Source organism: Doryrhamphus excisus, unplaced genomic scaffold, assembly GCF_030265055.1.
Source record: "Doryrhamphus excisus isolate RoL2022-K1 unplaced genomic scaffold, RoL_Dexc_1.0 HiC_scaffold_25, whole genome shotgun sequence".
NCBI classification, from domain to species: Eukaryota; Metazoa; Chordata; class Actinopteri; order Syngnathiformes; family Syngnathidae; genus Doryrhamphus; species Doryrhamphus excisus.
The window spans coordinates 368,658-387,586 of record NW_026652243.1 but is presented as its reverse complement, the minus strand read 5'-3'; the positions used below and the strand labels follow the sequence as shown (position 1 = coordinate 387,586).

General features: G+C 52.3%; 37 non-coding genes and 46 pseudogenes across 37 annotated transcripts; all 83 read right to left on the bottom strand.

Moving 5' to 3' along the window:
• Positions 1 to 69: 69 nt before the first annotated feature.
• LOC131115368 (5S ribosomal RNA) lies at positions 70 to 188 on the bottom strand. The gene has a single exon (XR_009122648.1). It is a non-coding gene; the product is annotated as a 5S ribosomal RNA (ribosomal RNA).
• A 112-nt stretch (positions 189 to 300) lies between these two features.
• On the bottom strand, positions 301 to 419 carry LOC131111565 (5S ribosomal RNA). Its single transcript, XR_009121273.1, has one exon. It is a non-coding gene; the product is annotated as a 5S ribosomal RNA (ribosomal RNA).
• A 111-nt stretch (positions 420 to 530) lies between these two features.
• On the bottom strand, positions 531 to 639 carry LOC131113124 (5S ribosomal RNA; annotated as a pseudogene).
• Positions 640 to 751: 112 nt separating this feature from the next.
• Positions 752 to 870, bottom strand: LOC131116236 (5S ribosomal RNA). Its single transcript, XR_009123492.1, has one exon. It is a non-coding gene; the product is annotated as a 5S ribosomal RNA (ribosomal RNA).
• Positions 871 to 982: 112 nt separating this feature from the next.
• LOC131118356 (5S ribosomal RNA) lies at positions 983 to 1,101 on the bottom strand. Its single transcript, XR_009125519.1, has one exon. It is a non-coding gene; the product is annotated as a 5S ribosomal RNA (ribosomal RNA).
• Positions 1,102 to 1,213: 112 nt separating this feature from the next.
• On the bottom strand, positions 1,214 to 1,322 carry LOC131112751 (5S ribosomal RNA; annotated as a pseudogene).
• Positions 1,323 to 1,434: 112 nt separating this feature from the next.
• Positions 1,435 to 1,563, bottom strand: LOC131117938 (5S ribosomal RNA; annotated as a pseudogene).
• Positions 1,564 to 1,675: 112 nt separating this feature from the next.
• On the bottom strand, positions 1,676 to 1,794 carry LOC131117575 (5S ribosomal RNA). The gene has a single exon (XR_009124789.1). It is a non-coding gene; the product is annotated as a 5S ribosomal RNA (ribosomal RNA).
• A 112-nt stretch (positions 1,795 to 1,906) lies between these two features.
• On the bottom strand, positions 1,907 to 2,015 carry LOC131113698 (5S ribosomal RNA; annotated as a pseudogene).
• Positions 2,016 to 2,127: 112 nt separating this feature from the next.
• LOC131118392 (5S ribosomal RNA) lies at positions 2,128 to 2,246 on the bottom strand. The gene has a single exon (XR_009125556.1). It is a non-coding gene; the product is annotated as a 5S ribosomal RNA (ribosomal RNA).
• A 112-nt stretch (positions 2,247 to 2,358) lies between these two features.
• LOC131112952 (5S ribosomal RNA) lies at positions 2,359 to 2,467 on the bottom strand (annotated as a pseudogene).
• Positions 2,468 to 2,579: 112 nt separating this feature from the next.
• On the bottom strand, positions 2,580 to 2,688 carry LOC131113525 (5S ribosomal RNA; annotated as a pseudogene).
• A 112-nt stretch (positions 2,689 to 2,800) lies between these two features.
• On the bottom strand, positions 2,801 to 2,909 carry LOC131111629 (5S ribosomal RNA; annotated as a pseudogene).
• A 111-nt stretch (positions 2,910 to 3,020) lies between these two features.
• LOC131114422 (5S ribosomal RNA) lies at positions 3,021 to 3,139 on the bottom strand. Its single transcript, XR_009121732.1, has one exon. It is a non-coding gene; the product is annotated as a 5S ribosomal RNA (ribosomal RNA).
• A 112-nt stretch (positions 3,140 to 3,251) lies between these two features.
• LOC131114421 (5S ribosomal RNA) lies at positions 3,252 to 3,370 on the bottom strand. The gene has a single exon (XR_009121731.1). It is a non-coding gene; the product is annotated as a 5S ribosomal RNA (ribosomal RNA).
• A 112-nt stretch (positions 3,371 to 3,482) lies between these two features.
• LOC131112563 (5S ribosomal RNA) lies at positions 3,483 to 3,601 on the bottom strand. Its single transcript, XR_009121403.1, has one exon. It is a non-coding gene; the product is annotated as a 5S ribosomal RNA (ribosomal RNA).
• A 112-nt stretch (positions 3,602 to 3,713) lies between these two features.
• Positions 3,714 to 3,832, bottom strand: LOC131115615 (5S ribosomal RNA). Its single transcript, XR_009122891.1, has one exon. It is a non-coding gene; the product is annotated as a 5S ribosomal RNA (ribosomal RNA).
• Positions 3,833 to 3,943: 111 nt separating this feature from the next.
• On the bottom strand, positions 3,944 to 4,062 carry LOC131117543 (5S ribosomal RNA). The gene has a single exon (XR_009124758.1). It is a non-coding gene; the product is annotated as a 5S ribosomal RNA (ribosomal RNA).
• Positions 4,063 to 4,174: 112 nt separating this feature from the next.
• On the bottom strand, positions 4,175 to 4,293 carry LOC131117747 (5S ribosomal RNA). Its single transcript, XR_009124956.1, has one exon. It is a non-coding gene; the product is annotated as a 5S ribosomal RNA (ribosomal RNA).
• A 112-nt stretch (positions 4,294 to 4,405) lies between these two features.
• On the bottom strand, positions 4,406 to 4,514 carry LOC131113508 (5S ribosomal RNA; annotated as a pseudogene).
• A 112-nt stretch (positions 4,515 to 4,626) lies between these two features.
• LOC131114169 (5S ribosomal RNA) lies at positions 4,627 to 4,735 on the bottom strand (annotated as a pseudogene).
• A 112-nt stretch (positions 4,736 to 4,847) lies between these two features.
• Positions 4,848 to 4,966, bottom strand: LOC131118315 (5S ribosomal RNA). Its single transcript, XR_009125480.1, has one exon. It is a non-coding gene; the product is annotated as a 5S ribosomal RNA (ribosomal RNA).
• A 112-nt stretch (positions 4,967 to 5,078) lies between these two features.
• On the bottom strand, positions 5,079 to 5,187 carry LOC131112116 (5S ribosomal RNA; annotated as a pseudogene).
• A 112-nt stretch (positions 5,188 to 5,299) lies between these two features.
• Positions 5,300 to 5,418, bottom strand: LOC131118857 (5S ribosomal RNA). Its single transcript, XR_009125997.1, has one exon. It is a non-coding gene; the product is annotated as a 5S ribosomal RNA (ribosomal RNA).
• Positions 5,419 to 5,530: 112 nt separating this feature from the next.
• LOC131113829 (5S ribosomal RNA) lies at positions 5,531 to 5,639 on the bottom strand (annotated as a pseudogene).
• Positions 5,640 to 5,751: 112 nt separating this feature from the next.
• On the bottom strand, positions 5,752 to 5,860 carry LOC131113037 (5S ribosomal RNA; annotated as a pseudogene).
• Positions 5,861 to 5,972: 112 nt separating this feature from the next.
• Positions 5,973 to 6,101, bottom strand: LOC131118032 (5S ribosomal RNA; annotated as a pseudogene).
• Positions 6,102 to 6,213: 112 nt separating this feature from the next.
• On the bottom strand, positions 6,214 to 6,332 carry LOC131116368 (5S ribosomal RNA). Its single transcript, XR_009123618.1, has one exon. It is a non-coding gene; the product is annotated as a 5S ribosomal RNA (ribosomal RNA).
• Positions 6,333 to 6,444: 112 nt separating this feature from the next.
• Positions 6,445 to 6,553, bottom strand: LOC131112400 (5S ribosomal RNA; annotated as a pseudogene).
• A 112-nt stretch (positions 6,554 to 6,665) lies between these two features.
• Positions 6,666 to 6,794, bottom strand: LOC131118538 (5S ribosomal RNA; annotated as a pseudogene).
• Positions 6,795 to 6,906: 112 nt separating this feature from the next.
• On the bottom strand, positions 6,907 to 7,015 carry LOC131113697 (5S ribosomal RNA; annotated as a pseudogene).
• Positions 7,016 to 7,127: 112 nt separating this feature from the next.
• On the bottom strand, positions 7,128 to 7,246 carry LOC131118391 (5S ribosomal RNA). Its single transcript, XR_009125555.1, has one exon. It is a non-coding gene; the product is annotated as a 5S ribosomal RNA (ribosomal RNA).
• Positions 7,247 to 7,358: 112 nt separating this feature from the next.
• Positions 7,359 to 7,467, bottom strand: LOC131112951 (5S ribosomal RNA; annotated as a pseudogene).
• A 112-nt stretch (positions 7,468 to 7,579) lies between these two features.
• Positions 7,580 to 7,688, bottom strand: LOC131113524 (5S ribosomal RNA; annotated as a pseudogene).
• Positions 7,689 to 7,800: 112 nt separating this feature from the next.
• LOC131111627 (5S ribosomal RNA) lies at positions 7,801 to 7,909 on the bottom strand (annotated as a pseudogene).
• A 111-nt stretch (positions 7,910 to 8,020) lies between these two features.
• LOC131114420 (5S ribosomal RNA) lies at positions 8,021 to 8,139 on the bottom strand. The gene has a single exon (XR_009121730.1). It is a non-coding gene; the product is annotated as a 5S ribosomal RNA (ribosomal RNA).
• Positions 8,140 to 8,251: 112 nt separating this feature from the next.
• LOC131114419 (5S ribosomal RNA) lies at positions 8,252 to 8,370 on the bottom strand. Its single transcript, XR_009121729.1, has one exon. It is a non-coding gene; the product is annotated as a 5S ribosomal RNA (ribosomal RNA).
• Positions 8,371 to 8,482: 112 nt separating this feature from the next.
• Positions 8,483 to 8,601, bottom strand: LOC131115322 (5S ribosomal RNA). Its single transcript, XR_009122603.1, has one exon. It is a non-coding gene; the product is annotated as a 5S ribosomal RNA (ribosomal RNA).
• A 112-nt stretch (positions 8,602 to 8,713) lies between these two features.
• Positions 8,714 to 8,832, bottom strand: LOC131115614 (5S ribosomal RNA). Its single transcript, XR_009122890.1, has one exon. It is a non-coding gene; the product is annotated as a 5S ribosomal RNA (ribosomal RNA).
• A 111-nt stretch (positions 8,833 to 8,943) lies between these two features.
• On the bottom strand, positions 8,944 to 9,062 carry LOC131117542 (5S ribosomal RNA). The gene has a single exon (XR_009124757.1). It is a non-coding gene; the product is annotated as a 5S ribosomal RNA (ribosomal RNA).
• Positions 9,063 to 9,174: 112 nt separating this feature from the next.
• On the bottom strand, positions 9,175 to 9,293 carry LOC131117746 (5S ribosomal RNA). The gene has a single exon (XR_009124955.1). It is a non-coding gene; the product is annotated as a 5S ribosomal RNA (ribosomal RNA).
• A 112-nt stretch (positions 9,294 to 9,405) lies between these two features.
• LOC131113507 (5S ribosomal RNA) lies at positions 9,406 to 9,514 on the bottom strand (annotated as a pseudogene).
• Positions 9,515 to 9,626: 112 nt separating this feature from the next.
• Positions 9,627 to 9,735, bottom strand: LOC131114168 (5S ribosomal RNA; annotated as a pseudogene).
• A 112-nt stretch (positions 9,736 to 9,847) lies between these two features.
• On the bottom strand, positions 9,848 to 9,966 carry LOC131118304 (5S ribosomal RNA). The gene has a single exon (XR_009125469.1). It is a non-coding gene; the product is annotated as a 5S ribosomal RNA (ribosomal RNA).
• Positions 9,967 to 10,078: 112 nt separating this feature from the next.
• LOC131112399 (5S ribosomal RNA) lies at positions 10,079 to 10,187 on the bottom strand (annotated as a pseudogene).
• A 112-nt stretch (positions 10,188 to 10,299) lies between these two features.
• LOC131118537 (5S ribosomal RNA) lies at positions 10,300 to 10,428 on the bottom strand (annotated as a pseudogene).
• A 112-nt stretch (positions 10,429 to 10,540) lies between these two features.
• LOC131112115 (5S ribosomal RNA) lies at positions 10,541 to 10,649 on the bottom strand (annotated as a pseudogene).
• A 112-nt stretch (positions 10,650 to 10,761) lies between these two features.
• LOC131118856 (5S ribosomal RNA) lies at positions 10,762 to 10,880 on the bottom strand. The gene has a single exon (XR_009125996.1). It is a non-coding gene; the product is annotated as a 5S ribosomal RNA (ribosomal RNA).
• Positions 10,881 to 10,992: 112 nt separating this feature from the next.
• Positions 10,993 to 11,101, bottom strand: LOC131113828 (5S ribosomal RNA; annotated as a pseudogene).
• A 112-nt stretch (positions 11,102 to 11,213) lies between these two features.
• On the bottom strand, positions 11,214 to 11,322 carry LOC131113036 (5S ribosomal RNA; annotated as a pseudogene).
• A 112-nt stretch (positions 11,323 to 11,434) lies between these two features.
• Positions 11,435 to 11,563, bottom strand: LOC131118031 (5S ribosomal RNA; annotated as a pseudogene).
• Positions 11,564 to 11,675: 112 nt separating this feature from the next.
• On the bottom strand, positions 11,676 to 11,794 carry LOC131116367 (5S ribosomal RNA). Its single transcript, XR_009123617.1, has one exon. It is a non-coding gene; the product is annotated as a 5S ribosomal RNA (ribosomal RNA).
• A 112-nt stretch (positions 11,795 to 11,906) lies between these two features.
• On the bottom strand, positions 11,907 to 12,015 carry LOC131112398 (5S ribosomal RNA; annotated as a pseudogene).
• Positions 12,016 to 12,127: 112 nt separating this feature from the next.
• Positions 12,128 to 12,256, bottom strand: LOC131118536 (5S ribosomal RNA; annotated as a pseudogene).
• Positions 12,257 to 12,368: 112 nt separating this feature from the next.
• Positions 12,369 to 12,477, bottom strand: LOC131113696 (5S ribosomal RNA; annotated as a pseudogene).
• Positions 12,478 to 12,589: 112 nt separating this feature from the next.
• Positions 12,590 to 12,708, bottom strand: LOC131116774 (5S ribosomal RNA). The gene has a single exon (XR_009124012.1). It is a non-coding gene; the product is annotated as a 5S ribosomal RNA (ribosomal RNA).
• Positions 12,709 to 12,820: 112 nt separating this feature from the next.
• Positions 12,821 to 12,929, bottom strand: LOC131112950 (5S ribosomal RNA; annotated as a pseudogene).
• A 112-nt stretch (positions 12,930 to 13,041) lies between these two features.
• On the bottom strand, positions 13,042 to 13,150 carry LOC131113522 (5S ribosomal RNA; annotated as a pseudogene).
• Positions 13,151 to 13,262: 112 nt separating this feature from the next.
• On the bottom strand, positions 13,263 to 13,371 carry LOC131111626 (5S ribosomal RNA; annotated as a pseudogene).
• Positions 13,372 to 13,482: 111 nt separating this feature from the next.
• Positions 13,483 to 13,601, bottom strand: LOC131114418 (5S ribosomal RNA). Its single transcript, XR_009121728.1, has one exon. It is a non-coding gene; the product is annotated as a 5S ribosomal RNA (ribosomal RNA).
• Positions 13,602 to 13,713: 112 nt separating this feature from the next.
• LOC131114416 (5S ribosomal RNA) lies at positions 13,714 to 13,832 on the bottom strand. Its single transcript, XR_009121727.1, has one exon. It is a non-coding gene; the product is annotated as a 5S ribosomal RNA (ribosomal RNA).
• Positions 13,833 to 13,944: 112 nt separating this feature from the next.
• LOC131112445 (5S ribosomal RNA) lies at positions 13,945 to 14,063 on the bottom strand. Its single transcript, XR_009121391.1, has one exon. It is a non-coding gene; the product is annotated as a 5S ribosomal RNA (ribosomal RNA).
• Positions 14,064 to 14,175: 112 nt separating this feature from the next.
• Positions 14,176 to 14,294, bottom strand: LOC131115613 (5S ribosomal RNA). Its single transcript, XR_009122889.1, has one exon. It is a non-coding gene; the product is annotated as a 5S ribosomal RNA (ribosomal RNA).
• Positions 14,295 to 14,405: 111 nt separating this feature from the next.
• LOC131117541 (5S ribosomal RNA) lies at positions 14,406 to 14,524 on the bottom strand. Its single transcript, XR_009124756.1, has one exon. It is a non-coding gene; the product is annotated as a 5S ribosomal RNA (ribosomal RNA).
• A 112-nt stretch (positions 14,525 to 14,636) lies between these two features.
• Positions 14,637 to 14,755, bottom strand: LOC131116389 (5S ribosomal RNA). The gene has a single exon (XR_009123638.1). It is a non-coding gene; the product is annotated as a 5S ribosomal RNA (ribosomal RNA).
• A 112-nt stretch (positions 14,756 to 14,867) lies between these two features.
• On the bottom strand, positions 14,868 to 14,976 carry LOC131113506 (5S ribosomal RNA; annotated as a pseudogene).
• A 112-nt stretch (positions 14,977 to 15,088) lies between these two features.
• On the bottom strand, positions 15,089 to 15,197 carry LOC131114167 (5S ribosomal RNA; annotated as a pseudogene).
• A 112-nt stretch (positions 15,198 to 15,309) lies between these two features.
• On the bottom strand, positions 15,310 to 15,428 carry LOC131118293 (5S ribosomal RNA). The gene has a single exon (XR_009125458.1). It is a non-coding gene; the product is annotated as a 5S ribosomal RNA (ribosomal RNA).
• Positions 15,429 to 15,540: 112 nt separating this feature from the next.
• Positions 15,541 to 15,649, bottom strand: LOC131112397 (5S ribosomal RNA; annotated as a pseudogene).
• A 112-nt stretch (positions 15,650 to 15,761) lies between these two features.
• LOC131118535 (5S ribosomal RNA) lies at positions 15,762 to 15,890 on the bottom strand (annotated as a pseudogene).
• Positions 15,891 to 16,002: 112 nt separating this feature from the next.
• LOC131112114 (5S ribosomal RNA) lies at positions 16,003 to 16,111 on the bottom strand (annotated as a pseudogene).
• A 112-nt stretch (positions 16,112 to 16,223) lies between these two features.
• On the bottom strand, positions 16,224 to 16,342 carry LOC131118854 (5S ribosomal RNA). Its single transcript, XR_009125994.1, has one exon. It is a non-coding gene; the product is annotated as a 5S ribosomal RNA (ribosomal RNA).
• Positions 16,343 to 16,454: 112 nt separating this feature from the next.
• LOC131113965 (5S ribosomal RNA) lies at positions 16,455 to 16,563 on the bottom strand (annotated as a pseudogene).
• A 112-nt stretch (positions 16,564 to 16,675) lies between these two features.
• Positions 16,676 to 16,784, bottom strand: LOC131113035 (5S ribosomal RNA; annotated as a pseudogene).
• A 112-nt stretch (positions 16,785 to 16,896) lies between these two features.
• Positions 16,897 to 17,025, bottom strand: LOC131118029 (5S ribosomal RNA; annotated as a pseudogene).
• A 112-nt stretch (positions 17,026 to 17,137) lies between these two features.
• LOC131116366 (5S ribosomal RNA) lies at positions 17,138 to 17,256 on the bottom strand. The gene has a single exon (XR_009123616.1). It is a non-coding gene; the product is annotated as a 5S ribosomal RNA (ribosomal RNA).
• Positions 17,257 to 17,368: 112 nt separating this feature from the next.
• Positions 17,369 to 17,477, bottom strand: LOC131112396 (5S ribosomal RNA; annotated as a pseudogene).
• Positions 17,478 to 17,589: 112 nt separating this feature from the next.
• On the bottom strand, positions 17,590 to 17,718 carry LOC131118534 (5S ribosomal RNA; annotated as a pseudogene).
• Positions 17,719 to 17,830: 112 nt separating this feature from the next.
• On the bottom strand, positions 17,831 to 17,939 carry LOC131112395 (5S ribosomal RNA; annotated as a pseudogene).
• A 112-nt stretch (positions 17,940 to 18,051) lies between these two features.
• On the bottom strand, positions 18,052 to 18,170 carry LOC131117991 (5S ribosomal RNA). Its single transcript, XR_009125187.1, has one exon. It is a non-coding gene; the product is annotated as a 5S ribosomal RNA (ribosomal RNA).
• Positions 18,171 to 18,282: 112 nt separating this feature from the next.
• LOC131113033 (5S ribosomal RNA) lies at positions 18,283 to 18,391 on the bottom strand (annotated as a pseudogene).
• Positions 18,392 to 18,503: 112 nt separating this feature from the next.
• On the bottom strand, positions 18,504 to 18,632 carry LOC131118027 (5S ribosomal RNA; annotated as a pseudogene).
• Positions 18,633 to 18,744: 112 nt separating this feature from the next.
• Positions 18,745 to 18,863, bottom strand: LOC131117136 (5S ribosomal RNA). Its single transcript, XR_009124362.1, has one exon. It is a non-coding gene; the product is annotated as a 5S ribosomal RNA (ribosomal RNA).
• Between the last annotated feature and the right edge of the window lie 66 nt (positions 18,864 to 18,929).

Below are 18,929 nucleotides of genomic sequence, written 5' to 3'. Positions count from 1 at the left end.
CAAACTAGACTCCAGCAAAAAGTGTCATTCAGCGCCCTCTGCTGTCAGGCAAGAGCAGAAACCATAAAAGGCTTACAGCACCTGGTATTCCCAGGCGGTCTCCCTTCCAAGTACTAACCAGGCCCACCCCTGCTTAGCTTCCGAGATCGGACGAGATCGGGCGTTTTCAGGGTAGTATGGCCGTAAGCTGCCAGGGCAACTGAAAAGATCCTATTTGAAGAAGACGCAGGCCAAACTAGACTCCAGCAAAAAGTGTCAAACAGCGCCCTCTGCTGTCAGGCAAGAGCAGAAACCATGAAAAGCTTACAGCACCTGGTATTCCCAGGCGGTCTCCCATCCAAGTACTAACCAGGCCCGCCCCTGCTTAGCTTCCGAGATCGGACGAGATCAGGCGTTTTCAGGGTGGTATGGCCGTAAGCTGCCAGGACAACTGAAAAGATCTTATTTGAAGGCGACGCAGGCCAAACTAGATCCAGCAAAAAGTGTCAAACAGCGCCCTCTGCTGTCAGGCTAGAGCAGAAACCATAAAAAGCTTACAGCACCTGGTATTCCCAGGGGGTCTCCCATCCAAGTACTAACCAAGCCTTCCCCTGCTTAGCTTCCGAGATCAGGCGTTTTCAGGGTAGTGTGGCCGTAAGCTGCCAGGACAACTGTAAAGATCCTATTTGAAGGCGACGCAGGCCAAACTAGACTCCAGCAAAAAGTGTCAAACAGCGCCATCTGCTGTCAGGCAAGAGCAGAAACCATAAAAGGCTGACAGCACCTGGTATTCCCAGGCAGTCTCCTATCCAAGTACTAACCAGGCCCACCCCTGCTTAGCTTCCGAGATCGGACGAGATCGGGCGTTTTCAGGGTAGTATGGCCGTAAGCTGCCAGGGCAACTGAAAAGATCCTATTTGAAGAAAACGCAGGCCAAACTAGACTCCAGCAAAAAGTGTCAAACAGCACCCTCTGCTGTCAGGCAAGAGCAGAAACCATAAAAGGCTTACAGCACCTGGTATTGCCAGGCGGTCTCCCATCCAAGTACTAACCAGGCCCACCCCTGCTGAGCTTCCGAGATCGGACGAGATCGGGCGTTTTCAGGGTAGTATGGCCGTAAGCTGCCAGATCAACTGAAAAGGTCCTATTTGAAGTTGACGCAGGCCAAACTAGACTCCAGCAAAACATGTCAAACAGCGCCCTCTGCTGTCAGGCAAGAGCAGAAACCATGAAAAGCTTACAGCACCTGGTATTCCCAGGCGGTCTCCCATCCAAGTACTAACCAGGCCCTCCCCTGCTTAGCTTCCGAGATCAGGCGTTTTCAGGGTAGTGTGGCCGTAAGCTGCCAGGGCAACTGTAAAGATCCTATTTGAAGGCGACGCAGGCCAAACTAGACTCCAGTAAAAAGTGTCAAACATCGCCCTCTGCTGTCAGGCAAGAGCAGAAACCATAAAAAGCTTACAGCACCTGGTATTCCCAGGCGGTCTCCCATCCAAGTACTAACCAGGCCCACCCCTGCTTAGCTTCCGAGATCGGATGAGATCGGACGAGATCGGGCGTTTTCAGGGTAGTATGGCCGTAAGCTGTCAGGGCAACTGAAAAGATCCTATTTGAAGGCGACGCAGGCCAAACTAGACTCCAGCAAAAAGTGTCAAACAGCGCCCTCTGCTGTTAGGCAAGAGCAGAAACCATAAAAAGCTTACAGCACCTGGTATTCCCAGGCGGTCTCCCATTCAAGTACTAACCAGGCCCGCCCCTGCTTAGCCTCCGAGATCGGACGAGATCGGGCGTTTTCAAGGTAGTATGGCCGTAAGCTGCCAGGTCAACTGAAAAGATCCTATTTGAAGGTGACGCAGGCCAAACTAGACTCCAGCAAAACATGTCAAACAGCGCCCTCTGCTGTCAGGCAAGAGCAGAAACCATAAAAAGCTTACAGCACCTGGTATTCCCAGGCGGTCTCCCATCCAAGTACTAACCAGGCCCGCCCCTGCTTAGCTTCCGAGATCGGGCGATTTCAGGGTAGTATGGCCAAAAGCTGCCAAGGCAACTGAAAAGATCCTATTTGAAGGCGACGCAGGACAAACTAGACTCCAGCAAAAAGTGTCAAACAGCGCCCTCTGCTGTCAGGCTAGAGCAGAAACCATAAAAAGCTTACAGCACCTGGTATTCCCAGGCGGTCTCCCATCCAAGTACTAACCAGGCCCGCCCCTGCCTAGCTTCCGAGATCGGACGAGATCGGGCGTTTTCAGGCTAGTATGGCCGTAAGCTGCCACATCAACTGAAAAGATCCTATTTGAAGGCGACGCAGGCCAAACTAGACTCCAGCAAAAAGTGTCAAACAGCGCCCTCTGCTGTCAGGCAAGAGCAGAAACCATAAAAAGCTTACAGCACCTGGTATTCCCAGGCGGTCTCCCATCCAAGTACTAACCAGGCCCGCCCCTGCTTAGCTTCCGAGATCGGGCGTTTTCAGGGTAGTATGGCCAAAAGCTGCCAGGTCAACTGAAAAGATCCTATTTGAAGGTGACGCAGGCCAAACTAGACTCCAGCAAAAAGTGTCAAACAGCGCCCTCTGCTGTCAGGCAAGAGCAGAAACCATAAAAAGCTTACAGCACCTGGTATTCCCTGGCGGTCTCCCATCCAAGTACTAACCAGGCCCACCCCTGCTTAGCTTCCGAGATCAGGCGTTTTCAGGGTAGTGTGGCCGTAAGCTGCCAGGGCAACTGTAAAGATTCTATTTGAAGGCCACGCAGGCCAAACTAGACTCCAGCAAAAAGTGTCAAACAGCGCCCTCTGCTGTCAGGCAAGAGCAGAAACCATAAAAGGCTTACAGCACCTGGTATTCCCAGGCGGTCTCCCATCCAAGTACTAACCAGGCCCGCCCCTGCTTAGCTTCCGAGATCGGGCGTTTTCAGGGTAGTATGGCCGTAAGCTGCCAGGACAACTGAAAAGATCTTATTTGAAGGCGACGCAGGCCAAACTAGATCCAGCAAAAAGTGTCAAACAGCGCCCTCTGCTGTAAGGCTAGAGCAGAAACCATAAAAAGCTTACAGCACCTGGTATTCCCAGGCGGTCTCCCATCCAAGTACTAACCAGGCCCGCCCCTGCTTAGCTTCCGAGATCGGACGAGATCGGGCGTTTTCAGGGTAGTATGGCCGTAAGCTGCCAGGTCAACTGAAAAGATCCTATTTGAAGGTGACGCAGGCCAAACTAGACTCCAGCAAAACATGTCAAACAGCGCCCTCTGCTGTCAGGCAAGAGCAGAAACCATAAAAAGCTTACAGCACCTGGTATTCCCAGGCGGTCTCCCATCCAAGTACTAACCAGGCCCGCCCCTGCTTAGCTTCCGAGATCGGACGAGATCGGGCGTTTTCAGGGTAGTATGGCCGTAAGCTGCCAGGACAACTGTAAAGATCCTATTTGAAGGCGACGCAGGCCAAACTAGACTCCAGCAAAAAGTGTCAAACAGCGCCCTCTGCTGTCAGGCAAGAGCAGAAACCATAAAAGGCTTACAGCACCTGGTATTCCCAGGCGGTCTCCCATCCAAGTACTAACCAGGCCCACCCCTGCTTAGCTTCCGAGATCGGACGAGATCGGGCGTTTTCAGGGTAGTATGGCCGTAAGCTGCCAGGGCAACTGAAAAGATCCTATTTGAAGAAGACGCAGGCCAAACTAGACTCCAGCAAAAAGTGTCAAACAGCGCCCTCTGCTGTCAGGCAAGAGCAGAAACCATGAAAAGCTTACAGCACCTGGTATTCCCAGGCGGTCTCCCATCCAAGTACTAACCAGGCCCGCCCCTGCTTAGCTTCCGAGATCGGACGAGATCAGGCATTTTCAGGGTGGTATGGCCGTAAGCTGCCAGGACAACTGAAAAGATCTTATTTGAAGGCGACGCAGGCCAAACTAGATCCAGTAAAAAGTGTCAAACAGCCCCCTCTGCTGTCAGGCTAGAGAAGAAACCATAAAAAGCTCACAGCACCTGGTATTCCCAGGCGGTCTCCCATCCAAGTACTAACCAGGCCCGCCCCTGCTTCGCTTCCGAGATCGGACGAGACCGGGCGTTTTCAGGGTAGTATGGCCGTAAGCTGCCAGGGCAACTGAAAAGATCCTATTTGAAGGCGACGCAGGCCAAACTAGACTCCAGCAAAAAGTGTCAAACAGCGCCCTCTGCTGTTAGGCAAGAGCAGAAACCATAAAAAGCTTACAGCACCTGGTATTCCCAGGCGGTCTCCCATCCAAGTACTAACCAGGCCCGCCCCTGCTTAGCTTCTAAGATCGGACGAGATCGGGCGTTTTCAGGGTAGTATGGCCGTAAGCTGCCACATCAACTGAAAAGATCCTATTTGAAGGCGACGCAGGCCAAACTAGACTCCAGCAAATAATGTCAAACAGCGCCCTCTGCTGTCAGGCAAGAGCAGAAACCATGAAAAGCTTACAGCACCTGGTATTCCCAGGCGGTCTCCCATCCAAGTACTAACCAGGCCCGCCCCTGCTTAGCTTCCGAGATCGGGCGTTTTCAGGGTAGTATGGCCAAAAACTGCCAGGTCAACTGAAAAGATCCTATTTGAAGGTGACGCAGGCCAAACTAGACTCCAGCAAAAAGTGTCAAACAGCGCCCTCTGCTGTCAGGCAAGAGCAGAAACCATAAAAAGCTTACAGCACCTGGTATTCCCTGGCGGTCTCCCATCCAAGTACTAACCAGGCGCACCCCTGCTTAGCTTCCGAGATCAGGCGTTTTCAGGGTAGTGTGGCTGTAAGCTGCCAGGGCAACTGTAAAGATCCTATTTGAAGGCCACGCAGGCCAAACTAGACTCCAGCAAAAAGTGTCAAACAGCGCCCTCTGCTGTCAGGCAAGAGCAGAAACCATAAAAGGCTTACAGCACCTGGTATTCCCAGGCGGTCTCCCATCCAAGTACTAACCAGGCCCGCCCCTGCTTAGCTTCCGAGATCGGACGAGATCGGGCGTTTTCAGGGTAGTATGGCCGTAAGCTGCCAGGTCAACTGAAAAGATCCTATTTGAAGGTGACGCAGGCCAAACTAGACTCCAGCAAAACATGTCAAACATCGCCCTCTGCTGTCAGGCAAGAGCAGAAACCATAAAAAGCTTACAGCACCTGGTATTCCCAGGCGGTCTCCCATCCAAGTACTAACCAGGCCCTCCCCTGCTTAGCTTCCGAGATCGGGCGTTTTCAGGGTAGTGTGGCCGTAAGCTGCCAGGGCAACTGAAAAGATCCTATTTGAAGTTGACGCAGGCCAAACTAGACTCCAGCAAAAAGTGTCAAACAGCGCCCTCTGCTGTCAGGCAAGAGCAGAAACCATAAAAAGCTTACAGCACCTGGTATTCCCAGGCGGTCTACCATCCAAGTACTAACCAGGCCGGCCCCTGCTTAGCTTCCGAGATCGGACGAGACCGGGCGTTTTCAGGGTAGTATGGTTGTAAGCTGCCAGGGCAACTGAAAAGATCCTATTTGAAGGCGACGCAGGCCAAACTAGACTCCAGCAAAAAGTGTCAAACAGCGCCCTCTGCTGTTAGGCAAGAGCAGAAACCATAAAAAGCTTAAAGCACCTGGTATTCCCAGGCGGTCTCCCATCCAAGTACTAACCAGGCCCGCCCCTGCTTAGCTTCCGAGATCGGGCGTTTTCAGGGTAGTATGGCCAAAAGCTGCCAAGGCAACTGAAAAGATCCTATTTGAAGGCGACGCAGGACAAACTAGACTCCAGCAAAAAGTGTCAAACAGCGCCCTCTGCTGTCAGGCAAGAGCAGAAACCATAAAAAGCTTACAGCACCTGGTATTCCCAGGCGGTCTCCCATCCAAGTACTAACCAGGCCCGCCCCTGCTTAGCTTCCGAGATCGGGCATTTTCAGGGTAGTGTGGCCGTAAGCTAACAGGGCAACTGAAAAGATCCTATTTGAAGTTGACGCAGGCCAAACTAGACTCCAGTAAAAAGTGTCAAACATCGCCCTCTGCTGTCAGGCAAGAGCAGAAACCATAAAAAGCTTACAGCACCTGGTATTCCCAGGCGGTCTCCCACCCAAGTACTAACCAGGCCCACCCCTGCTTAGCTTCCGAGATCGGATGAGATCGGACGAGATCGGGCGTTTTCAGGGTAGTATGGCCGTAAGCTGCCAGGTCAACTGAAAAGATCCTATTTGAAGGTGACGCAGGCCAAACTAGACTCCAGCAAAAAGTGTCAAACAGCGCCCTCTGCTGTCAGGCAAGAGCAGAAACCATAAAAGGCTTACAGCACCTGGTATTGCCAGGTGGTCTCCCATCCAAGTACTAACCAGGCCCACCCCTGCTTAGCTTCCGAGATCGGACGAGATCGGGCGTTTTCAGGGTAGTATGGCCGTAAGCTGCCAGGTCAACTGAAAAGATCCTATTTGAAGGTGACGCAGGCCAAACTAGACTCCAGCAAAACATGTCAAACAGCGCCCTCTGCTGTCAGGCAAGAGCAGAAACCATAAAAAGCTTACAGCACCTGGTATTCCCAGGCGGTCTCCCATCCAAGTACTAACCAGGCCCGCCCCTGCTTAGCTTCCGAGATCGGGCGTTTTCAGGGTAGTGTGGCCGTAAGCTGCCAGGGCAACTGAAAAGATCCTATTTGAAGTTGACGCAGGCCAAACTAGACTCCAGTAAAAAGTGTCAAACATCGCCCTCTGCTGTCAGGCAAGAGCAGAAACCATAAAAAGCTTACAGCACCTGGTATTCCCAGGCGGTCTCCCATCCAAGTACTAACCAGGCCCACCCCTGCTTAGCTTCCGAGATCGGATGAGATCGGACGAGATTGGGCGTTTTCAGGGTAGTATGGCCGTAAGCTGCCAGGGCAACTGAAAAGATCCTATTTGAAGAAGACGCAGGCCAAACTAGACTCCAGCAAAAAGTGTCAAACAGCGCCCTCTGCTGTCAGGCAAGAGCAGAAACCATAAAAAGCTTACAGCACCTGGTATTCCCAGGCGGTCTCCCATCCAAGTACTAACCAGGCCCGCCCCTGCTTAGCTTCCGAGATCGGGCGATTTCAGGGTAGTATGGCCAAAAGCTGCCAAGGCAACTGAAAAGATCCTATTTGAAGGCGACGCAGGACAAACTAGACTCCAGCAAAAAGTGTCAAACAGCGCCCTCTGCTGTCAGGCTAGAGCAGAAACCATAAAAAGCTTACAGCACCTGGTATTCCCAGGCGGTCTCCCATCCAAGTACTAACCAGGCCCGCCCCTGCCTAGCTTCCGAGATCGGACGAGATCGGGCGTTTTCAGGCTAGTATGGCCGTAAGCTGCCACATCAACTGAAAAGATCCTATTTGAAGGCGACGCAGGCCAAACTAGACTCCAGCAAAAAGTGTCAAACAGCGCCCTCTGCTGTCAGGCAAGAGCAGAAACCATAAAAAGCTTACAGCACCTGGTATTCCCAGGCGGTCTCCCATCCAAGTACTAACCAGGCCCGCCCCTGCTTAGCTTCCGAGATCGGGCGTTTTCAGGGTAGTATGGCCAAAAGCTGCCAGGTCAACTGAAAAGATCCTATTTGAAGGTGACGCAGGCCAAACTAGACTCCAGCAAAAAGTGTCAAACAGCGCCCTCTGCTGTCAGGCAAGAGCAGAAACCATAAAAAGCTTACAGCACCTGGTATTCCCTGGCGGTCTCCCATCCAAGTACTAACCAGGCCCACCCCTGCTTAGCTTCCGAGATCAGGCGTTTTCAGGGTAGTGTGGCCGTAAGCTGCCAGGGCAACTGTAAAGATTCTATTTGAAGGCCACGCAGGCCAAACTAGACTCCAGCAAAAAGTGTCAAACAGCGCCCTCTGCTGTCAGGCAAGAGCAGAAACCATAAAAGGCTTACAGCACCTGGTATTCCCAGGCGGTCTCCCATCCAAGTACTAACCAGGCCCGCCCCTGCTTAGCTTCCGAGATCGGGCGTTTTCAGGGTAGTATGGCCGTAAGCTGCCAGGACAACTGAAAAGATCTTATTTGAAGGCGACGCAGGCCAAACTAGATCCAGCAAAAAGTGTCAAACAGCGCCCTCTGCTGTAAGGCTAGAGCAGAAACCATAAAAAGCTTACAGCACCTGGTATTCCCAGGCGGTCTCCCATCCAAGTACTAACCAGGCCCGCCCCTGCTTAGCTTCCGAGATCGGACGAGATCGGGCGTTTTCAGGGTAGTATGGCCGTAAGCTGCCAGGTCAACTGAAAAGATCCTATTTGAAGGTGACGCAGGCCAAACTAGACTCCAGCAAAACATGTCAAACAGCGCCCTCTGCTGTCAGGCAAGAGCAGAAACCATAAAAAGCTTACAGCACCTGGTATTCCCAGGCGGTCTCCCATCCAAGTACTAACCAGGCCCGCCCCTGCTTAGCTTCCGAGATCGGACGAGATCGGGCGTTTTCAGGGTAGTATGGCCGTAAGCTGCCAGGACAACTGTAAAGATCCTATTTGAAGGCGACGCAGGCCAAACTAGACTCCAGCAAAAAGTGTCAAACAGCGCCCTCTGCTGTCAGGCAAGAGCAGAAACCATAAAAGGCTTACAGCGCCTGGTATTCCCAGGCGGTCTCCCATCCAAGTACTAACCAGGCCCACCCCTGCTTAGCTTCCGAGATCGGACGAGATCGGGCGTTTTCAGGGTAGTATGGCCGTAAGCTGCCAGGGCAACTGAAAAGATCCTATTTGAAGAAGACGCAGGCCAAACTAGACTCCAGCAAAAAGTGTCAAACAGCGCCCTCTGCTGTCAGGCAAGAGCAGAAACCATGAAAAGCTTACAGCACCTGGTATTCCCAGGCGGTCTCCCATCCAAGTACTAACCAGGCCCGCCCCTGCTTAGCTTCCGAGATCGGACGAGATCAGGCATTTTCAGGGTGGTATGGCCGTAAGCTGCCAGGACAACTGAAAAGATCTTATTTGAAGGCGACGCAGGCCAAACTAGATCCAGTAAAAAGTGTCAAACAGCGCCCTCTGCTGTCAGGCTAGAGAAGAAACCATAAAAAGCTCACAGCACCTGGTATTCCCAGGCGGTCTCCCATCCAAGTACTAACCAGGCCCGCCCCTGCTTCGCTTCCGAGATCGGACGAGACCGGGCGTTTTCAGGGTAGTATGGCCGTAAGCTGCCAGGGCAACTGAAAAGATCCTATTTGAAGGCGACGCAGGCCAAACTAGACTCCAGCAAAAAGTGTCAAACAGTGCCCTCTGCTGTTAGGCAAGAGCAGAAACCATAAAAAGCTTACAGCACCTGGTATTCCCAGGCGGTCTCCCATCCAAGTACTAACCAGGCCCGCCCCTGCTTAGCTTCTAAGATCGGACGAGATCGGGCGTTTTCAGGGTAGTATGGCCGTAAGCTGCCACATCAACTGAAAAGATCCTATTTGAAGGCGACGCAGGCCAAACTAGACTCCAGCAAATAATGTCAAACAGCGCCCTCTGCTGTCAGGCAAGAGCAGAAACCATGAAAAGCTTACAGCACCTGGTATTCCCAGGCGGTCTCCCATCCAAGTACTAACCAGGCCCGCCCCTGCTTAGCTTCCGAGATCGGGCGTTTTCAGGGTAGTATGGCCAAAAACTGCCAGGTCAACTGAAAAGATCCTATTTGAAGGTGACGCAGGCCAAACTAGACTCCAGCAAAAAGTGTCAAACAGCGCCCTCTGCTGTCAGGCAAGAGCAGAAACCATAAAAAGCTTACAGCACCTGGTATTCCCTGGCGGTCTCCCATCCAAGTACTAACCAGGCGCACCCCTGCTTAGCTTCCGAGATCAGGCGTTTTCAGGGTAGTGTGGCTGTAAGCTGCCAGGGCAACTGTAAAGATCCTATTTGAAGGCCACGCAGGCCAAACTAGACTCCAGCAAAAAGTGTCAAACAGCGCCCTCTGCTGTCAGGCAAGAGCAGAAACCATAAAAGGCTTACAGCACCTGGTATTCCCAGGCGGTCTCCCATCCAAGTACTAACCAGGCCCGCCCCTGCTTAGCTTCCGAGATCGGACGAGATCGGGCGTTTTCAGGGTAGTATGGCCGTAAGCTGCCAGGTCAACTGAAAAGATCCTATTTGAAGGTGACGCAGGCCAAACTAGACTCCAGCAAAACATGTCAAACAGCGCCCTCTGCTGTCAGGCAAGAGCAGAAACCATAAAAAGCTTACAGCACCTGGTATTCCCAGGCGGTCTCCCATCCAAGTACTAACCAGGCCCGCCCCTGCTTAGCTTCCGAGATCGGGCGTTTTCAGGGTAGTGTGGCCGTAAGCTGCCAGGGCAACTAAAAAGATCCTATTTGAAGTTGACGCAGGCCAAACTAGACTCCAGTAAAAAGTGTCAAACATCGCCCTCTGCTGTCAGGCAAGAGCAGAAACCATAAAAAGCTTACAGCACCTGGTATTCCCAGGCGGTCTCCCATCCAAGTACTAACCAGGCCCACCCCTGCTTAGCTTCCGAGATCGGATGAGATCGGACGAGATTGGGCGTTTTCAGGGTAGTATGGCCGTAAGCTGCCAGGGCAACTGAAAAGATCCTATTTGAAGAAGACGCAGGCCAAACTAGACTCCAGCAAAAAGTGTCAAACATCGCCCTCTGCTGTCAGGCAAGAGCAGAAACCATAAAAAGCTTACAGCACCTGGTATTCCCAGGCGGTCTCCCATCCAAGTACTAACCAGGCCCTCCCCTGCTTAGCTTCCGAGATCGGGCGTTTTCAGGGTAGTGTGGCCGTAAGCTGCCAGGGCAACTGAAAAGATCCTATTTGAAGTTGACGCAGGCCAAACTAGACTCCAGCAAAAAGTGTCAAACAGCGCCCTCTGCTGTCAGGCAAGAGCAGAAACCATAAAAAGCTTACAGCACCTGGTATTCCCAGGCGGTCTACCATCCAAGTACTAACCAGGCCGGCCCCTGCTTAGCTTCCGAGATCGGACGAGACCGGGCGTTTTCAGGGTAGTATGGTTGTAAGCTGCCAGGGCAACTGAAAAGATCCTATTTGAAGGCGACGCAGGCCAAACTAGACTCCAGCAAAAAGTGTCAAACAGCGCCCTCTGCTGTTAGGCAAGAGCAGAAACCATAAAAAGCTTAAAGCACCTGGTATTCCCAGGCGGTCTCCCATCCAAGTACTAACCAGGCCCGCCCCTGCTTAGCTTCCGAGATCGGGCGTTTTCAGGGTAGTATGGCCAAAAGCTGCCAAGGCAACTGAAAAGATCCTATTTGAAGGCGACGCAGGACAAACTAGACTCCAGCAAAAAGTGTCAAACAGCGCCCTCTGCTGTCAGGCAAGAGCAGAAACCATAAAAAGCTTACAGCACCTGGTATTCCCAGGCGGTCTCCCATCCAAGTACTAACCAGGCCCGCCCCTGCTTAGCTTCCGAGATCGGGCATTTTCAGGGTAGTGTGGCCGTAAGCTAACAGGGCAACTGAAAAGATCCTATTTGAAGTTGACGCAGGCCAAACTAGACTCCAGTAAAAAGTGTCAAACATCGCCCTCTGCTGTCAGGCAAGAGCAGAAACCATAAAAAGCTTACAGCACCTGGTATTCCCAGGCGGTCTCCCACCCAAGTACTAACCAGGCCCACCCCTGCTTAGCTTCCGAGATCGGATGAGATCGGACGAGATCGGGCGTTTTCAGGGTAGTATGGCCGTAAGCTGCCAGGTCAACTGAAAAGATCCTATTTGAAGGTGACGCAGGCCAAACTAGACTCCAGCAAAAAGTGTCAAACAGCGCCCTCTGCTGTCAGGCAAGAGCAGAAACCATAAAAGGCTTACAGCACCTGGTATTGCCAGGTGGTCTCCCATCCAAGTACTAACCAGGCCCACCCCTGCTTAGCTTCCGAGATCGGACGAGATCGGGCGTTTTCAGGGTAGTATGGCCGTAAGCTGCCAGGTCAACTGAAAAGATCCTATTTGAAGGTGACGCAGGCCAAACTAGACTCCAGCAAAACATGTCAAACAGCGCCCTCTGCTGTCAGGCAAGAGCAGAAACCATAAAAAGCTTACAGCACCTGGTATTCCCAGGCGGTCTCCCATCCAAGTACTAACCAGGCCCGCCCCTGCTTAGCTTCCGAGATCGGGCGTTTTCAGGGTAGTGTGGCCGTAAGCTGCCAGGGCAACTGAAAAGATCCTATTTGAAGTTGACGCAGGCCAAACTAGACTCCAGTAAAAAGTGTCAAACATCGCCCTCTGCTGTCAGGCAAGAGCAGAAACCATAAAAAGCTTACAGCACCTGGTATTCCCAGGCGGTCTCCCATCCAAGTACTAACCAGGCCCACCCCTGCTTAGCTTCCGAGATCGGATGAGATCGGACGAGATTGGGCGTTTTCAGGGTAGTATGGCCGTAAGCTGCCAGGGCAACTGAAAAGATCCTATTTGAAGAAGACGCAGGCCAAACTAGACTCCAGCAAAAAGTGTCAAACAGCGCCCTCTGCTGTCAGGCAAGAGCAGAAACCATAAAAAGCTTACAGCACCTGGTATTCCCAGGCGGTCTCCCATCCAAGTACTAACCAGGCCCGCCCCTGCTTAGCTTCCGAGATCGGGCGATTTCAGGGTAGTATGGCCAAAAGCTGCCAAGGCAACTGAAAAGATCCTATTTGAAGGCGACGCAGGACAAACTAGACTCCAGCAAAAAGTGTCAAACAGCGCCCTCTGCTGTCAGGCTAGAGCAGAAACCATAAAAAGCTTACAGCACCTGGTATTCCCAGGCGGTCTCCCATCCAAGTACTAACCAGGCCCGCCCCTGCTTAGCTTCCGAGATCGGACGAGATCGGGCGTTTTCAGGCTAGTATGGCCGTAAGCTGCCACATCAACTGAAAAGATCCTATTTGAAGGCGACGCAGGCCAAACTAGACTCCAGCAAAAAGTGTCAAACAGCGCCCTCTGCTGTCAGGCAAGAGCAGAAACCATAAAAAGCTTACAGCACCTGGTATTCCCAGGCGGTCTCCCATCCAAGTACTAACCAGGCCCGCCCCTGCTTAGCTTCCGAGATCGGGCGTTTTCAGGGTAGTATGGCCAAAAGCTGCCAGGTCAACTGAAAAGATCCTATTTGAAGGTGACGCAGGCCAAACTAGACTCCAGCAAAAAGTGTCAAACAGCGCCCTCTGCTGTCAGGCAAGAGCAGAAACCATAAAAAGCTTACAGCACCTGGTATTCCCTGGCGGTCTCCCATCCAAGTACTAACCAGGCCCACCCCTGCTTAGCTTCCGAGATCAGGCGTTTTCAGGGTAGTGTGGCCGTAAGCTGCCAGGGCAACTGTAAAGATTCTATTTGAAGGCCACGCAGGCCAAACTAGACTCCAGCAAAAAGTGTCAAACAGCGCCCTCTGCTGTCAGGCAAGAGCAGAAACCATAAAAGGCTTACAGCACCTGGTATTCCCAGGCGGTCTCCCATCCAAGTACTAACCAGGCCCGCCCCTGCTTAGCTTCCGAGATCGGGCGTTTTCAGGGTAGTATGGCCGTAAGCTGTCAGGACAACTGAAAAGATCTTATTTGAAGGCGACGCAGGCCAAACTAGATCCAGCAAAAAGTGTCAAACAGCGCCCTCTGCTGTAAGGCTAGAGCAGAAACCATAAAAAGCTTACAGCACCTGGTATTCCCAGGCGGTCTCCCATCCAAGTACTAACCAGGCCCGCCCCTGCTTAGCTTCCGAGATCGGACGAGATCGGGCGTTTTCAGGGTAGTATGGCCGTAAGCTGCCAGGTCAACTGAAAAGATCCTATTTGAAGGTGACGCAGGCCAAACTAGACTCCAGCAAAACATGTCAAACAGCGCCCTCTGCTGTCAGGCAAGAGCAGAAACCATAAAAAGCTTACAGCACCTGGTATTCCCAGGCGGTCTCCCATCCAAGTACTAACCAGGCCCGCCCCTGCTTAGCTTCCGAGATCGGACGAGATCGGGCGTTTTCAGGGTAGTATGGCCGTAAGCTGCCAGGACAACTGTAAAGATCCTATTTGAAGGCGACGCAGGCCAAACTAGACTCCAGCAAAAAGTGTCAAACAGCGCCCTCTGCTGTCAGGCAAGAGCAGAAACCATAAAAGGCTTACAGCACCTGGTATTCCCAGGCGGTCTCCCATCCAAGTACTAACCAGGCCCACCCCTGCTTAGCTTCCGAGATCGGACGAGATCGGGCGTTTTCAGGGTAGTATGGCCGTAAGCTGCCAGGGCAACTGAAAAGATCCTATTTGAAGAAGACGCAGGCCAAACTAGACTCCAGCAAAAAGTGTCAAACAGCGCCCTCTGCTGTCAGGCAAGAGCAGAAACCATGAAAAGCTTACAGCACCTGGTATTCCCAGGCGGTCTCCCATCCAAGTACTAACCAGGCCCGCCCCTGCTTAGCTTCCGAGATCGGACGAGATCAGGCATTTTCAGGGTGGTATGGCCGTAAGCTGCCAGGACAACTGAAAAGATCTTATTTGAAGGCGACGCAGGCCAAACTAGATCCAGTAAAAAGTGTCAAACAGCGCCCTCTGCTGTCAGGCTAGAGAAGAAACCATAAAAAGCTCACAGCACCTGGTATTCCCAGGCGGTCTCCCATCCAAGTACTAACCAGGCCCGCCCCTGCTTCGCTTCCGAGATCGGACGAGACCGGGCGTTTTCAGGGTAGTATGGCCGTAAGCTGCCAGGGCAACTGAAAAGATCCTATTTGAAGGCGACGCAGGCCAAACTAGACTCCAGCAAAAAGTGTCAAACAGCGCCCTCTGCTGTTAGGCAAGAGCAGAAACCATAAAAAGCTTACAGCACCTGGTATTCCCAGGCGGTCTCCCATCCAAGTACTAACCAGGCCCGCCCCTGCTTAGCTTCTGAGATCGGACGAGATCGGGCGTTTTCAGGGTAGTATGGCCGTAAGCTGCCACATCAACTGAAAAGATCCTATTTGAAGGCGACGCAGGCCAAACTAGACTCCAGCAAATGATGTCAAACAGCGCCCTCTGCTGTCAGGCAAGAGCAGAAACCATGAAAAGCTTACAGCACCTGGTATTCCCAGGCGGTCTCCCATCCAAGTACTAACCAGGCCCGCCCCTGCTTAGCTTCCGAGATCGGGCGTTTTCAGGGTAGTATGGCCAAAAACTGCCAGGTCAACTGAAAAGATCCTATTTGAAGGTGACGCAGGCCAAACTAGACTCCAGCAAAAAGTGTCAAACAGCGCCCTCTGCTGTCAGGCAAGAGCAGAAACCATAAAAAGCTTACAGCACCTGGTATTCCCTGGCGGTCTCCCATCCAAGTACTAACCAGGCGCACCCCTGCTTAGCTTCCGAGATCAGGCGTTTTCAGGGTAGTGTGGCTGTAAGCTGCCAGGGCAACTGTAAAGATCCTATTTGAAGGCCACGCAGGCCAAACTAGACTCCAGCAAAAAGTGTCAAACAGCGCCCTCTGCTGTCAGGCAAGAGCAGAAACCATAAAAGGCTTACAGCACCTGGTATTCCCAGGCGGTCTCCCATCCAAGTACTAACCAGGCCCGCCCCTGCTTAGCTTCCGAGATCGGACGAGATCGGGCGTTTTCAGGGTAGTATGGCCGTAAGCTGCCAGGTCAACTGAAAAGATCCTATTTGAAGGTGACGCAGGCCAAACTAGACTCCAGCAAAACATGTCAAACAGCGCCCTCTGCTGTCAGGCAAGAGCAGAAACCATAAAAAGCTTACAGCACCTGGTATTCCCAGGCGGTCTCCCATCCAAGTACTAACCAGGCCCGCCCCTGCTTAGCTTCCGAGATCGGGCGTTTTCAGGGTAGTGTGGCCGTAAGCTGCCAGGGCAACTAAAAAGATCCTATTTGAAGTTGACGCAGGCCAAACTAGACTCCAGTAAAAAGTGTCAAACATCGCCCTCTGCTGTCAGGCAAGAGCAGAAACCATAAAAAGCTTACAGCACCTGGTATTCCCAGGCGGTCTCCCATCCAAGTACTAACCAGGCCCACCCCTGCTTAGCTTCCGAGATCGGATGAGATCGGACGAGATTGGGCGTTTTCAGGGTAGTATGGCCGTAAGCTGCCAGGGCAACTGAAAAGATCCTATTTGAAGAAGACGCAGGCCAAACTAGACTCCAGCAAAAAGTGTCAAACATCGCCCTCTGCTGTCAGGCAAGAGCAGAAACCATAAAAAGCTTACAGCACCTGGTATTCCCAGGCGGTCTCCCATCCAAGTACTAACCAGGCCCTCCCCTGCTTAGCTTCCGAGATCGGGCGTTTTCAGGGTAGTGTGGCCGTAAGCTGCCAGGGCAACTGAAAAGATCCTATTTGAAGTTGACGCAGGCCAAACTAGACTCCAGCAAAAAGTGTCAAACAGCGCCCTCTGCTGTCAGGCAAGAGCAGAAACCATAAAAAGCTTACAGCACCTGGTATTCCCAGGCGGTCTACCATCCAAGTACTAACCAGGCCGGCCCCTGCTTAGCTTCCGAGATCGGACGAGACCGGGCGTTTTCAGGGTAGTATGGTTGTAAGCTGCCAGGGCAACTGAAAAGATCCTATTTGAAGGCGACGCAGGCCAAACTAGACTCCAGCAAAAAGTGTCAAACAGCGCCCTCTGCTGTTAGGCAAGAGCAGAAACCATAAAAAGCTTACAGCACCTGGTATTCCCAGGCGGTCTCCCATCCAAGTACTAACCAGGCACGCCCCTGCTTAGCTTCCGAGATCGGGCGTTTTCAGGGTAGTATGGCCAAAAGCTGCCAAGGCAACTGAAAAGATCCTATTTGAAGGCGACGCAGGACAAACTAGACTCCAGCAAAAAGTGTCAAACAGCGCCCTCTGCTGTCAGGCAAGAGCAGAAACCATAAAAAGCTTACAGCACCTGGTATTCCCAGGCGGTCTCCCATCCAAGTACTAACCAGGCCCGCCCCTGCTTAGCTTCCGAGATCGGGCATTTTCAGGGTAGTGTGGCCGTAAGCTAACAGGGCAACTGAAAAGATCCTATTTGAAGTTGACGCAGGCCAAACTAGACTCCAGTAAAAAGTGTCAAACATCGCCCTCTGCTGTCAGGCAAGAGCAGAAACCATAAAAAGCTTACAGCACCTGGTATTCCCAGGCGGTCTCCCACCCAAGTACTAACCAGGCCCACCCCTGCTTAGCTTCCGAGATCGGATGAGATCGGACGAGATCGGGCGTTTTCAGGGTAGTATGGCCGTAAGCTGCCAGGTCAACTGAAAAGATCCTATTTGAAGGTGACGCAGGCCAAACTAGACTCCAGCAAAAAGTGTCAAACAGCGCCCTCTGCTGTCAGGCAAGAGCAGAAACCATAAAAGGCTTACAGCACCTGGTATTGCCAGGTGGTCTCCCATCCAAGTACTAACCAGGCCCACCCCTGCTTAGCTTCCGAGATCGGACGAGATCGGGCGTTTTCAGGGTAGTATGGCCGTAAGCTGCCAGGTCAACTGAAAAGATCCTATTTGAAGGTGACGCAGGCCAAACTAGACTCCAGCAAAACATGTCAAACAGCGCCCTCTGCTGTCAGGCAAGAGCAGAAACCATAAAAAGCTTACAGCACCTGGTATTCCCAGGCGGTCTCCCATCCAAGTACTAACCAGGCCCGCCCCTGCTTAGCTTCCGAGATCGGGCGTTTTCAGGGTAGTGTGGCCGTAAGCTGCCAGGGCAACTGAAAAGATCCTATTTGAAGTTGACGCAGGCCAAACTAGACTCCAGTAAAAAGTGTCAAACATCGCCCTCTGCTGTCAGGCAAGAGCAGAAACCATAAAAAGCTTACAGCACCTGGTATTCCCAGGCGGTCTCCCATCCAAGTACTAACCAGGCCCACCCCTGCTTAGCTTCCGAGATCGGATGAGATCGGACGAGATTGGGCGTTTTCAGGGTAGTATGGCCGTAAGCTGCCAGGGCAACTGAAAAGATCCTATTTGAAGAAGACGCAGGCCAAACTAGACTCCAGCAAAAAGTGTCAAACAGCGCCCTCTGCTGTCAGGCAAGAGCAGAAACCATAAAAAGCTTACAGCACCTGGTATTCCCAGGCGGTCTCCCATCCAAGTACTAACCAGGCCCGCCCCTGCTTAGCTTCCGAGATCGGGCGTTTTCAGGGTAGTGTGGCCGTAAGCTGCCAGGGCAACTGAAAAGATCCTATTTGAAGTTGACGCAGGCCAAACTAGACTCCAGCAAAAAGTGTCAAACAGCGCCCTCTGCTGTCAGGCAAGAGCAGAAACCATAAAAAGCTTACAGCACCTGGTATTCCCAGGCGGTCTACCATCCAAGTACTAACCAGGCCGGCCCCTGCTTAGCTTCCGAGATCGGACGAGACCGGGCGTTTTCAGGGTAGTATGGCCGTAAGCTGCCAGGGCAACTGAAAAGATCCTATTTGAAGGCGACGCAGGCCAAACTAGACTCCAGCAAAAAGTGTCAAACAGCGCCCTCTGCTGTTAGGCAAGAGCAGAAACCATAAAAAGCTTACAGCACCTGGTATTCCCAGGCGGTCTCCCATCCAAGTACTAACCAGGCCCGCCCCTGCTTAGCTTCCGAGATCGGGCATTTTCAGGGTAGTGTGGCCGTAAGCTGCCAGGGCAACTGAAAAGATCCTATTTGAAGTTGACGCAGGCCAAACTAGACTCCAGTAAAAAGTGTCAAACATCGCCCTCTGCTGTCAGGCAAGAGCAGAAACCATAAAAAGCTTACAGCACCTGGTATTCCCAGGCGGTCTCCCACCCAAGTACTAACCAGGCCCACCCCTGCTTAGCTTCCGAGATCGGATGAGATCGGACGAGATCGGGCGTTTTCAGGGTAGTATGGCCGTAAGCTGCCAGGTCAACTGAAAAGATCCTATTTGAAGGTGACGCAGGCCAAACTAGACTCCAGCAAAAAGTGTCAAACAGCGCCCTCTGCTGTCAGGCAAGAGCAGAAACCATAAAAGGCTTACAGCACCTGGTATTGCCAGGTGGTCTCCCATCCAAGTACTAACCAGGCCCACCCCTGCTTAGCTTCCGAGATCGGACGAGATCGGGCGTTTTCAGGGTAGTATGGCCATAAGCTGCCACATCAACTGAAAAGATCCTATTTGAAGGCGACGCAGGCCAAACTAGACTCCAGCAAAAAGT